Genomic DNA, 13411 nt, shown 5'->3' on the forward strand with positions numbered 1-13411 from the left:
TACCAGAATCATGCTTTTCCGGTGTGTTGGGGTATCCAGGACTCGCTGTTGTGGGAGTACTGGGTTCTGATGATGCCAAGTGGTCTTGGTTTCTGTTGGTAATTTTCTTATGTTTGCCTTTTGCCACCTGGTAATCTCAGGTGTCAGATATTCCAGCTGTCTCTGGCTGGAGTTTGTTTCTCCTGTGTGTCTGATAGCCTGTGTAAGCACTCCTTGGAGACCGGCTCTCTCCTGGCAATACCAGTGCACAGAGGGCTGTGAAACAGCCCCACCTCCTGGCTGCAGATGTAGGCCCATAGGACCCTGTCCTAGAAGCTCTGTTGCTTGTGCTTTCCTTAGCAGTCCTGCCTTGGAGAGACACTGGAGAGAAAATGGTGATCTGACCTAAGTACTGGGGTTAGAGCACTCCCTGGAGGCAAGCTCTCCTCTGGCAGGGAGTCCAGGCAACAAAAAAAACACATGGGTTTCCAAACAGACTGCAGACAAAATTCCAGAGTTGTCATACGACTCAGTTGATCCACAGACCAGACTGGTGCTTGTCAATGCCTTATATTCCAAAGGGATATGGGTTCACCAATTTTGCAAAGACTCCACTAGGGAGATGCCATTTAAAATAAACAAGAATGAGAAAAGGCAAGTGCAAATGATGTATCAGGACATGTTTAAACTCTCCTGTGTGGAGGAGGTGCCAGCTACATTGCTGATAATGCTCTACGAGGGCATGGAGCTGAGCTTGGTGGTCCTGCTCCCAGGTGAGGATGTGGACTTCAGCAAGGTGGAAAATGATCTCACTTTTGAACAACTAATAGCCTGGTCCAAACAAGAAAATATATGGGCCACTAAGGTTAAGGTTTCCCTTCCAAAATTTAAACTGCAAGAGGATTATGAGATGAAATCTGTGCTTCAGCGCTTGGGAATGATGGATGTCTTCAAAGAAGCCAAGGCTGACTTATCAGCAATGTCTTCAGAGAAAAACCAAGGGTGTAGTGGAGGTCAATGAGGAAGGCACAGAAGCTGCAGCAGTATCCTCTCTGGCATTCCCGTTCCCCGTTGCTCTAGTGGCTCATCATGGTCCTTTGCTGACCACTCCTTCTTTTTCTTCATCAGGCACAAGCAAACCAACAGTGTCCTGTTCTGCAGCAGGTTTTCACCTCCATAAAGGCACATTTACTATGTGGAGAGCGTTCACACTTCAGCATCTCCACCATTCCTACAGCTCTGTGAGGATGGGCAAATGGGGAAACCATGTTCTAAGATGAAGGCACTTTCTCCCTGTCAGCCTGATCTTATGATGCCTACCTTCATCTCCTCCTGTCCTTAATGCATCTGTGCCCTTTGCTCAGTTGTGTCTAACAATGCTATATACCCTCTGTTATGTCACTGATACCCATAACTTATAGTCAATTATATAGAAGTGATTTCACTGTGCAAGATTGCTATAATGGGCTGGAGAGAAGGCTCAGAAGTAGAAAACCTTGCTACTTTTACAGAGGACCAAGGAACATTTCCCACCACTTGCCTGACAGCTCACAAGCCCTGAAATTCCAGTTTCCATCTATGACTTGATTCTTTTTTCTTTTTCTTTTTTCTTTTTTCTGTTCTTTTCTTTTCTTTTTCTGGCTTCTTCTGGTTCTTGCATGCATATGTGCACTTATTCTCACTGAGGATTTTACAAAGCAGTAAATTTAAATTTACATACAAGTAAATTTGAAAAAATAAAGGAATTTTTAAGAGTTAAAAATGTTTAGTAAAAAATACTAGATAATGGTAATAATTATCATTGGTAGAGTTAGTAATAGATTTAAGTGCACCAAATGCTATACATAAATTAATCTTGCTTAATTTTTAAATATATGAAGTAGACTTTGTTACTATGCTAACTTTATGGTTGAGGAAATACTGAGGCTTAGAGCAGCTAAATCATTCATGAAGGATTGCATAGCTGGAGGGGTCCAGTGTCTCAATCTAGGCTGATCCAGAGTTTATATGTATATGTGCATATATATGAATATATGTTGTATGTGAGTGTAGATTTTGTAAAAAAAAATGAATGTATTGCTTTTGTTCAATGGTTCAGAGAATGGTATGGAGTTCTCAAGGGTTGTTTTGAAATCCAAGCTGTTATGATGATAATTGAAGATACTTCCTCCTCTACTATGATGACATCTTCCTTGATGACACAAAAGTGGTACTTAGAAAGTTGCTATGTCAGAGCAGAGTTTCAATACTCACTGAAGACCTCTACCCACCATATACACTCCCAATACACATTTCAGTTGTACGCAGTTCCTTGATGAAGTATTACAATGTACAAAACACCAATTTACGTATTTAACTTATGTTAAACTTTCACTGTTATTTTGTCTAAAAAAATAAAAATAGGTGATCCAGTGGGTTTGGCAAAGGATGAAGTAGAGTATTTTGGCATCTTAAAAATGTCACTTTTACAGACTTTTGCTTTCCATTTTCATTTAAGTTCACACACTGGTGTCAATAGAGTCAAGAATCAATATAAAACACAGCCCCACACTGCAAGTTCCTATCAGGAATCACCAGAAAGGGTGGAATAGAGAAATAAAGTAAAACGAGACTCCTTTAAAAATTATGAATAACTTATAAAGTTCTATTAACTTTTCAGGGAAAGCTGACTCTTGGATGAGTGCATTCTTTTATTTCACGCTTCCTAGTGTTTATTTTGGTTAACTTTGTTGTTAAGTACTAAGCAGTTGGATTTGAAAGCTGAATCTAACAGCACTCAGCAACAGTCTGAGGGGAGGACTGCTGTTTGCTATTCGTAACACTTCTCTATTCCGTGATAGATCTTGCTTTAAATTTTAATGTGACACTTCATAAATAAATAGGGAAAGCAGTATAATTATCTCAAACATGCACACTTGCCTGAGCAATAGTTTAACACATGCAACCCAGCTGGAATCCATATAAAGACTATCTTTAAAGTATTAATGTGGCATCCCATATGTAGAAAAGTAACCATTATCAAGTTAAGTCTGTGGTCCTTCCTCCATTGGTTAGAAAATAATTCAAAATTAAGCCAATGGGAATCTTCCATACATAGTATTTTTTTTTAAAGAATCAAAACAATCAAATCTGTATTCTGTTTGCTTACCCAAAAGTAATGCCCATCATGCAGGGTGGGGAAAAGTGAACTTAGTAATCATTCAGCTCAGATCATTATAGCACTTTTGTCCAAAAAAAAACCCCTATCAATGTTATGGTAAGCAATTAAAAAGCAAGATAGTACACTTACTAGTGGTTTTTCTTTGTTGTTCTTTTTGTTTTTCTTTGTTTTCTTTGTTCTGTTTTGCACACTACCTGAGTCATCTTTGTTCTCCTGTTCCTTGTTTTTTCTCTGTGTTAACACATCATCTGACCAATGGACCAAATCCCAAGGCCCCATCCTTCAACCTTTTTCATAGGCTGGATTTCTGCTGTCACAGAGGGCATTGATAGAGGAGGAAGTTGTATACCCTATTTGACCTTGTTGAGTGGTCTAAGGTATGAACTGTGGCTGTCCAACTTTTATGTGTAGAGTTTTGAAATTCAAGTTGTGAAAAGAGATCACTTTCCTTCTCTAGGACTGCGAGTGCAGATAAGCCCAGAGCTATATCATTTGTCATACGGAGATGATGGTGGAGGGATGTGAGCCAATAGAAGTTACAATTTAAGCCATACACACAAAAGGCTTTTAGGCTTTGGGTTCAGCCCCAGAGGTCAGGTCAACTTTTGTCTTTCTGGCAGATGGATTATATGAGTCACTAAATTTCCTACTGTCCACTTTAGTTGATACCATTGAGGAGTCAATCACTCGAAATAGGAAGCCTTGACTGATCCATTCTATTAATAAGTCAACCGTTAAAACAGAGTAAGATGCAACTACGTCAATTAAGTACAAATATTCTCTGCATATATCTTACCATTTTTCTACTTCTTTTAATTAAGTTTACTATTCCTTGGGGGTGGGGAATTAAAGATTTTTTTCCATAAGACTTAGATATTCCATTAACTGTTGTCATTCCTGATTGTGAATTTTTTCAATGTAAAAGCCAGCCAGCATTTTATTCAACTCAATCTCTGAAAAGGACCTCCCTAGTAGGCAATCAGGGCTGTCAAAGATAAATATTGCTCTGCTGATGTAAAAGGGAATTTACATCTGAATATTCTGCTTCTAGCTGCCAGAAGCATTTGTCAGGATGTTCTCTTAAATCCTATCACCCTAAAGCAGCAGTGTCACCTGCCACTGCCTGTAGCCATTCCTATATAGCAACATTAAGAACAAACTTAATTGACAGTCAGTAGGAACCCAAGGGCAGCTCACATGATCAATTATCTAAATATGCTGGCGGTTACCAAAGAGAATGGAGTGAGTTCATGAATCTCGTATAACAAGATTCTAATGTAAAAAAAGATTTTTGTTCTTTGGTGGCATCCAGCTACCACCTGATCCTGAGTTATTTTTATCTCCAATATATATTAAATGAGAGTTCAATAAGCTTTCCCCAGCTAGAAGTCTTGAGGACTTTATGGTGCAAACTAATCCTAAATAGACTTGCTAATATTGAGTGATAGTTCTTATCTGCCAGCTCTTTCCGAGTATCACTTTTCTGATAGAAGATTCTCAAAGGCCCCATCCTTCAACCTTTTTCATAGGCTGGATTTCTGCTGTCACAGTTATATTTTTGGAAAGGGAAAAGACTTGATGGTGAAGATTGAATTTCAGCATTTTTTTTCTGAGACTTCAAAGATGAGTGAATATCAAGTTTGTTTAATGAAGTAATTTGTACTACAGATAATTAATTTGGGTTATCCTATTAGATCATTTTCAGAAAAAAATGATTACATTTTCTGAGCAGAGCTTGCATTTTATATGATGAATGATGAATAGTTAGGGGAATAGCCTTCCCTCCTACCAGTGCTGAGACTGAATAAAGGGCCTCTTATACACTAAGCACGCACTATACACAGAGCTATTCTAGTGCTTTGTTACTGATGAGACAGGATCCTTATTAGTTACCCAAACAGACCTTAACCTTGTCTTCTTGCCTCAGCCACTACAGCTGCACATTGGTATAGAAGATAGGCTTTGGGGTATGCAGCCAGTCAGCTGAGTTTGAGTCATGACCCTGCTCTTTGCCGGCTCTGCCACTCTTAGGGAACTGCTTTGCAACATGGATTTGGAATGTTCCCCCAAGATTTAGTACTCAACTTGACACTGTTGGGAGACAGTTAATGATTTACAAGGTAGGGAATAGTTGGACATTTATACCATTGGAACTCTACCCTTGAAGGGGGTTGTGGGATTCTATTCTCATCCAGTCCCAGCTTATGTTCTGGTGCAATGATAAATACCATAGCCAAAAGTAACTTGGAAAGAAACATGACTTATTCAACCTTATAGTTTATATTCCATCATTGAAGGAAGCCAAAGTAGAGTTTTAAGGCAGGCTCTTGGAACTACAGAGGAATGCTGTTTACTGGATAGCTTTCTCTGGCTTGCTCAGCTATGATTTTTTTACAGCCCAGGTCTATGTGCCTAGAGATGGTGTGTCCAGTTGACAGTCAAGATTAGCTAACATATATCTTCTTCCTTTTCTTCCAGATCTTCAGTCACTATTTTTGTTTGTTTGTTTGTTTGTTCATTTGTTGTTTTTGTTTGTTTGTTTGTTTTTGTCTTTCAAGACAGGGTTTCTCTGTGTAGCCCTGGCTGTCTTGGAACTCACTCTGTAGACCAGACTGGCCTTGAACTCAGAAATCTGCCTGCCTCTGCCACGTGAGTGCTGAGATTAAAGGCGTGTGCCACCATGCCTGGCTAAACCTTTTCTTTTTATAAGCTGATTATCTCAGGCATTTACTACTGTACTAGAAAGCTGATTTCTTCATAGGCTTGATCTCAGAATGACAAGATAAATTTTCAAAAGGACTTACCATATAGTAAACATTTAATGCTTTGTGTTAAAGAACATATTCAATTACAAGTATTGTCTAGATGTATATTCATTGAAGAAAACTCATCTTTATGATTTGGAATTAAAATGGTTTGAGACCTGCAAATTCTATAAAACACAAAGACAGTGTAAAAAGGCTTATTTGTAAAAAAGCAAAGCTTTTCTCTCACTATCACTATTTGTGGATCTCAGAGATACTGATAAACTATTTAGAACTTCTATTTCTGATAGTTTACCAGAACTACTATTGCTGAGTATAAAAAGTATATATTTGGGCTGGTGAGATGACTCAGCGAGATTAGAGCACTGACTGCTCTTCCTGAGGTCATGCGTTCAGATCCCAGCAACCACATGGTGGCTAACAACCATCTGTAATGAGAAACAAATAAAAAAAAACCCTATGGGCTGGAGCTAGAGGTGCTGGAGCAAGAGGGAGAAGGGAAGGATGGAAAAGGAAAAAAAGTATATATTAATTTTTTGAGGAATACCAAAACATTTTGAAGAAAACCAAACCATTTTAAAAAATATTTTTACATACCTCCTCCTCCTCTTCCAACTCCTCTTCCTCCTCCTCTGCCTCCTCTTCCTCCTCCTTCTTCTTCTTCCTCCTTTTAGTGTATGTAGGGTGTATGTATGTGTACCTATACACATGTGTCTACTGAAGCTAGAGACTTCACATCTCTGTAGAGCTGGAGTTATAGGTAGTTGTGAGGAGACTAATAACATGGGTACTAGGAAAGAAACTCAGGTTCCTTGCAGAATAGTACATGCTTTTAACAGCTCAGTCATTTCTGCACCCCTGTATTTATTCATTACCTGTCATATGATAGGTCTGTGATAGGTTCTGTGGACCAAGATGACATGAACTTTGGTTTTTAAGAAGCCTACAGTCTTGGAGAACTGTTAAGTTGAACATATGTAAAACTACAAACATTCATGAGAGAATAAAGCATGTGAAGTTTAAGAACAGGAGAGTTATCTCCAGCTCTCTGTTCCAAAGAACATTCCTTCCCCTCTGGTGCAGAAGTCTTCAGTTCTTCCTAACATTTGACTTACTTAGAGAAGTTTAAACAAAATAACCATAAGTTCCTACACCCACCCCCCAAAATTAAAATAACTGAATAAGCTAACCATAGCTCTGTGACTTCCTGTAGACCAATTAACTCAGAATCTCTGATTGCAGACATGGGTGATTTGTGTTGCCCTATCCAATGTAATCTCCAACTACTGTGAGAACCACTGTCCTAGGAGTACATCCGGTAGGTTTGCTGATAGGACTCTTCAGATGGGAAGAGCAGTACGAGCAAAACTAAGACCTATAAAGTCAAGAACACGAGTTAGAACAGAGCACAACTGTGTAGATGCTGACCCTGCTCATCGCTATGTTTGAAACTTCATCTTGTCCTGTCTTCTTTTAATAGAAATAAAACTTTGCTTAGTTATCCAGGGTCCATATCATGGGAGAATATGACTCCTTTTCTCTTCCTTGGATAAGACTTATTAATTTGAATAAGAAAATATATAATAGGAAGTTTATTGAATGTACATGGAATTTGAAGAGGAAAAACTACCCAGTTATATATACGTAAAGAATTTATAACAGGTTATACTTAGGAATGTTGTGGAAAATATTAAAAAGGACCAGCAGGCTTCCCACACTACTCCCGGGCACTGGGGCACTGGCAGGTCATATGGCTCCATCTGGGTGATCTCAAGGCAGTCTCTCTGGGCTGGAGCTCCCTTGGCAAATTGCTGCCATGCAAGCCCCACACAATGAACATCTACTCCTGTGGTCAGCCACCATAACACCCAGCAACCAGGTAGAAGCAAAGCTCTTGAAGCTTGAAATTAACTAGCCAGATTTATATATCAATAAATTCTCAATTCACAAGATGCCCACACAATAATTTCTGTGGCAACTGATAATGATACAAGCTGTCCACCTAGATTAGACAAGTTATGCCAATTATTTTATCCCTATATAATAATATATATACCTGTGGCTATTCAAAGCCACACTGGTTCTGAATCATCCTGTCCGTTGTCTCTTGCTTCCCCCTTCTCTCCTGAGTTGCTCTCTGCAACTCTTAGCTCTGCCTCCCTTTTCCTTATCTAATCACAGGTTTCCTGCTGCACTAGTATTTCAACTAATTGGAGAGGGAAAATCCTGCCACATAGGAATATATATGTACACACACACACACACACACACACACACACACACACACACACACACATATATATATATATATATATATATATATATATATATATATATATTGCAATAACAATGAAAAACGAGGTGATGAGTGTCAAGGAGAGGAGGGAGGAATAAGTGGGAGGATTTGAAGGGAGTAATATTTCAAGCAGATTATAAACTTAAAAATAAACAGAAATTTAAAAAGAACAGAGAATAAAACAGGAAAAATAATTTATATAATCCAATGAGTTAAGGTTTCTTTCTTCTGCTTGGACAAATTGTAAGATCCTCTATGTCCCTTTTCAGTGACTTGTGCCAATGTGGAGAACGGGTATGAAAAGTAGAGCACTATGTTTGAAGGCATCTGAGTTCTTGTTTATGACACTGAATCACTCATCTTTTAGCCCCTCTCCATTGCTTCTGGACCTGAAGTTAAATAGGAGATTTCTTGTGCTTTAAGTCAATTTGAGATGATTCCTCTTCCTAATTAGAATCACTCTCACCAAGACAAAGTTAGAATAGAAAGTTAGTAGTAATAGACTAAGATTAAAACTGCCTAATAGAAGATAGTTTTGTTAAGAGGTATAGGAGAGCTGTAAAGACAAACACATGTTGACTCCAGTTGTAGCCTTGAAGGGTCGTGAGCAGTAGGCATAAATGCACAGGAGGTCTTTTACTATACTTTTCTGAATAAAACTAAAGAGTTATACTTGTAAATCTTCACCATATATGTATTATCTTGGTTTAAATGAAAACAAGAATCTCAAATAAGAAAACAGAATCTCAAAATAGATACTAGTCCCCTGAGCTCCCTTCTTCAGTCTGCAAAATGGATTCACCTTTGCCATTATGTTTTTGTTCCAGTGACCAATCTCTCTTTTTTTTTTTTTTTTTTGACCTAGCAGCATCATCAGTGGAGAGGACTATATGTGTGATTTCTTTCTTTTTTTTTTTTTTGGAATATTTTTTATTAGGTATTTATTTCATTTACATTTCCAATGCTATCCCAAAAGTCCTCCACACCCTCCCCACCCACTTCTCCACCCACCCACTCCCACTTCTTGGCCCTGGCATTCCCCTGTACTGAGGTATATAAAATTTGCACAACCAATGGGCCTCTCTTTGCACTGATGGCCGACTAGGCTATCTTCTGATACATACGCAGCTAGAGACACAAGCTCCGGGGGGGGCGGGGTACTGGTTAGTTCAGATTGTTGTTCCACCTATAGGGTTACAGATCCCCTCAGCTCCTTGGGTACTTTCTCTAGCTCCTCCATTGGGGGGCCTGTGATCTTAGACCCTAAATGGAAGTCATTTAGAGGACTGAGAGTTTGGAAGCATTGGGATTACAGCTGTCCTGATCTCATGGATAAGATTTAGGTTTCTGTACGATGGTTTGTTCAACCCTATACACTTTGGCTTTTATATAGCTTCACAAAGATGCTAGTATGTTGCTAAACCTCATATTTACTCAAAACTGTACAAAAAGTTTTTTCTTAAAAATATCTTTTATTGTTTAGCATGTGCTCATTCACAATAGTGCTGTACACTCACTCTAGGCATTTAGATCAAATGAAGGGATCAAATCATTTCTCCAGGATCTTCTACTCTCCTTTTGGTCATTGTTCCATCAAAATCTACCCCTCTCTGTTACAGAACAAAGGTCTATTCAGTTTCTTAACATGGAATCTGAGAGTCAGGGATGAGGTATATGGAAAGGGTTCTATGTTACCAAACTACCATTCCAGGACAGCCATTCTGTAAAACCACTTTCCAGTCATTAGAATCAATCAAGATGTCTAACAGCAAATGGAATGAAGCCAGGGATAGTGCTTTCTGCCTCTGATCCCAAATTCTGGGAGGCTGAGACAGGCTTATTACCATGAGTTTGGGTCAACCCTACACCAGAAAACAAAATGAAAAAAAAAAGAAAGAGCAATAAGAACAAGAAGTGACGAGGTGACACTTGTAAATTTAGATGATGAAACACCATGTCTTCAGTTTTGAGTTCTAGGAATTGATGAGTTTGGAACAAAGCCATAGAAGCAAGATATGCAGTTTGTCTGAATAAGATTTTACAATTTGGAAGAGTAGCAAGGAGAGGAAAATATATGATGGGGTAGAATTAAAACATGTCTTATATTGTTATATTTTAAAACATTATTTCTGGTGGGTTGTATTGAACCACATGTGATACTTTATTTTGGTTCTGAAACCAAAAGCAATGTAGTTTTACCTGTGGTGATTTGAATAAGATACCTCCCTAACCCCCAACCAATGTGTGAGAGGATTAGGAGATCAGCCTGGCCAGAGGAAGGGTGTTGCAGGGGTGTAATTTGAGGTTTCAAAGCCTTCTTACTTCATTGTCACTGCTTCATGCCAGTGGCTTGAGATGGGAGCTCTCAGTTTGGTGTATTAGTCATCATTAATACCTGCTTCCACACATTCCTGTCACAATGGTGGTAAACTCCTCTCTCTGAAAGTGTAAGCTTCAAATAAACCCTTCCTTTTAAAATATGCCTTGGTCATGATGTTTTACCATAACAATAGAAAAGTAGCTGATATATACCCCAACAGCATGCGCTTGCGTGAGCGCGCACACACACACACAGATAGACATATACCTTTTTAATATTCTTAAATATTAATCCTTTGAACAAATGTTTTAAAAATATTCCCTTCAGTCTATGGCCTCTATATTCATTTTCTTAATGTAATTTTAAGACATAGATTTTTCACTATTAAGACTAATTTACCAACATCTTTCTTTACGGCTTATGCTTCCATATTATACATAGGAAAGAATTGCTGTGAATAACAAGAGGTTTCCTTTTGGAAAGTTATCATTTTATATAACTTTATCTGCTTGAGTTTATTTTTATTATTTATTTGTCTATTTATTTATTTATTTATTTATTTATTTATTTATTTATCTATCTATTTACTTATTTGATGTGCATATATTTCTGGTGGGGTATGCAGATGCCACAGCATGCAGGTGGAAGTCAGAGGATAACCTGAGAGAGCTGTTTTTTGCCCACTGATAAGTGATGTCTGGGACCTGAATTCAAGTTGTCAGGCTCATTGGAGGCCAGAATCTTCACCTTGTGAGCCATCTCAGCAGACCAACTGCTTTATATTTTAGTTAATTTTTATGTGGCTTAAGATACACATGGATTCATTTGTTTTGGCAGGTTATTTTTGCATATGGATTTTCACTAATACACATTATTTCTTGATAAAACTATTATTCTTCTGCTAAACTGCCTTTGCTGATCCCTGATGGTTTAATGGCTCTGCAGCTCAGGGTGAGAAATAGATGCTTCAAAATCTGTGATTTATGACGCTTAGATTGAAGGACATGTGACTGTTAAATGATTTACCCATTTCACATAAGAGCTGTGGCAGCTCAAAGAGTCTTGAACAAAGACCAGTATTCTTGTGCCAACGTTTGTTCTCGTCATCAACTCTGGGTCACAGTGTCTAAGACACTCATAAGTAACTGTGTTAATTAAAGTGTCTTTTTCCTCTTAAGCACAGGACTGACTTTCATCTGTCAGTCAGACTGATCCAGAAAGTACGATGCCCTCAGCTGAAGAGGCCCTATTATTATATATGGAAAGCAGCCATTGAGCTCATTGCTGTCAAAAAAAGTCAAAGGCGAAAATATAAGTGTGAGAATATGATGCTTGATGTGAACCAAAGTAATTAATATAATTTCTTGTGTAAGTTAAATTTGCTGGTATGACAGTGGGCAGCATTTGATGCACAAGGAGTTTCTCTCAAATATAAGAGAAAAAGAAAATGCAGTGAAGAATAAGATTAGAAAATGTATAATTATGTGCTATGATCAGCACTACATTTTAACATTGTAATACGGTAATTATTAATATGCTGAGGATCCTTGTCTCTAGCATATTAACTTTTTCTTAGAGGCAAGTAATTAATTGGGTTCATAGTTATTGATAATTTATTATCTGTTGCTCCTATTTCCTCTAGTTTGTTTATTTGTTTGTTTGCTTAGTTGGATTTCTGAGACAAGGTCCAGGATATCCTCAAACTTGCAATGTCGGTGAGATGGGTTTAGAGTCTCAATCCCCTTCCCTTTATCTTTCAAATGGTTGGTGGGATAATGACACCATGTGGAATCAAGGAAAGTGCCAATTTAATTTAAGTTATATAACCATAATATATTATTTTATTGCTTCCAATATGAACAATGAATAATGTGTTTTAAGCATTCTACCACACTGCTGTTTCTGTGTTTCTAAGACCATTCTCTTTTGACAACCAGAGCAATATCCTGTCTGGTTTGCCTAGGAAACTTCTTCATTGTGCAGTCTACAGGGATTGCAAAGAGTCATCGCTATCAATTACATAGATGTGCCTTCTTTTTTATCCCTTAAAACATTTGTAGCTGCATTTTCTACAGGGAAGAACAATTTTATAATCACAGACAAGGGTTGATTGAAATTTTTATTGAAAAATACCTAGCTATTCATTATTTGGGGAGTAGTTATACCTCCCAATGGTCAGAAGCCAAGTCTAAATTATCTTTATGTCTCCAGTGTGGCTATGTTGCCACAGACTAAATTCTTACTCAACATTTATTGGGAAAATAGCACAGAGATGTTGATGTTTCACGAGACCTGTGAGTTTGCTTCTCTTTATATTTTAGCCTCTGCTACTTTCTCTCATTCCCCCCTTTGAATCTGGGTTTATTTGTGATACTGTCAGTTTAATGCTTCTAAAATTGAGACTATATAAAGACTTTTAGAAAAACAGTTTAGTCCTCCTATTATCCTACATATTTCGACAACCTTTGCAATTACTAGTAGTAAGCTCTGCCTAATATTTTGGTGTGATACTCTGCATTTTCTCCCATCAGTTGTTGGATGGTCTTTCTGGTCTCTCTGATAACTATTACGCTAGGCTCCAGTCCTAGCATACTTTGCCAGCATGACAAACTGTCGATTTGAGGTTTGTTTGCTGAGTTGGTATCCCAATCCCTCCACTTGAGAGTATGCCTACTTGCAAAGGATAGTAAGTTCAGGCTCTTTGTCCCCCATTACTAGAGATCTTCATTAGTGTCACCCTCGTAGATTCCATGGAGTTTCCATTGTACTAAATTTCTACCTTGCTCCTGAAATGCTCCTGATGCCAGTCATCTTTCCCTGTGTTCTCTCTCCTCACCTCCACCTGAGCCCTCCTTTCCCCATCACTACCCACCCCAGTCCACCCACAATAT

General features: G+C 38.2%; 1 pseudogene; it reads left to right on the forward strand.

Moving 5' to 3' along the window:
• Window positions 431-1354, forward strand: Gm7242 (predicted gene 7242; annotated as a pseudogene).

The sequence above is a fragment of the Mus musculus genome, chromosome 12 (genome assembly GCF_000001635.26).
Source record: "Mus musculus strain C57BL/6J chromosome 12, GRCm38.p6 C57BL/6J".
Taxonomy (NCBI): domain Eukaryota; kingdom Metazoa; phylum Chordata; class Mammalia; order Rodentia; family Muridae; genus Mus; species Mus musculus.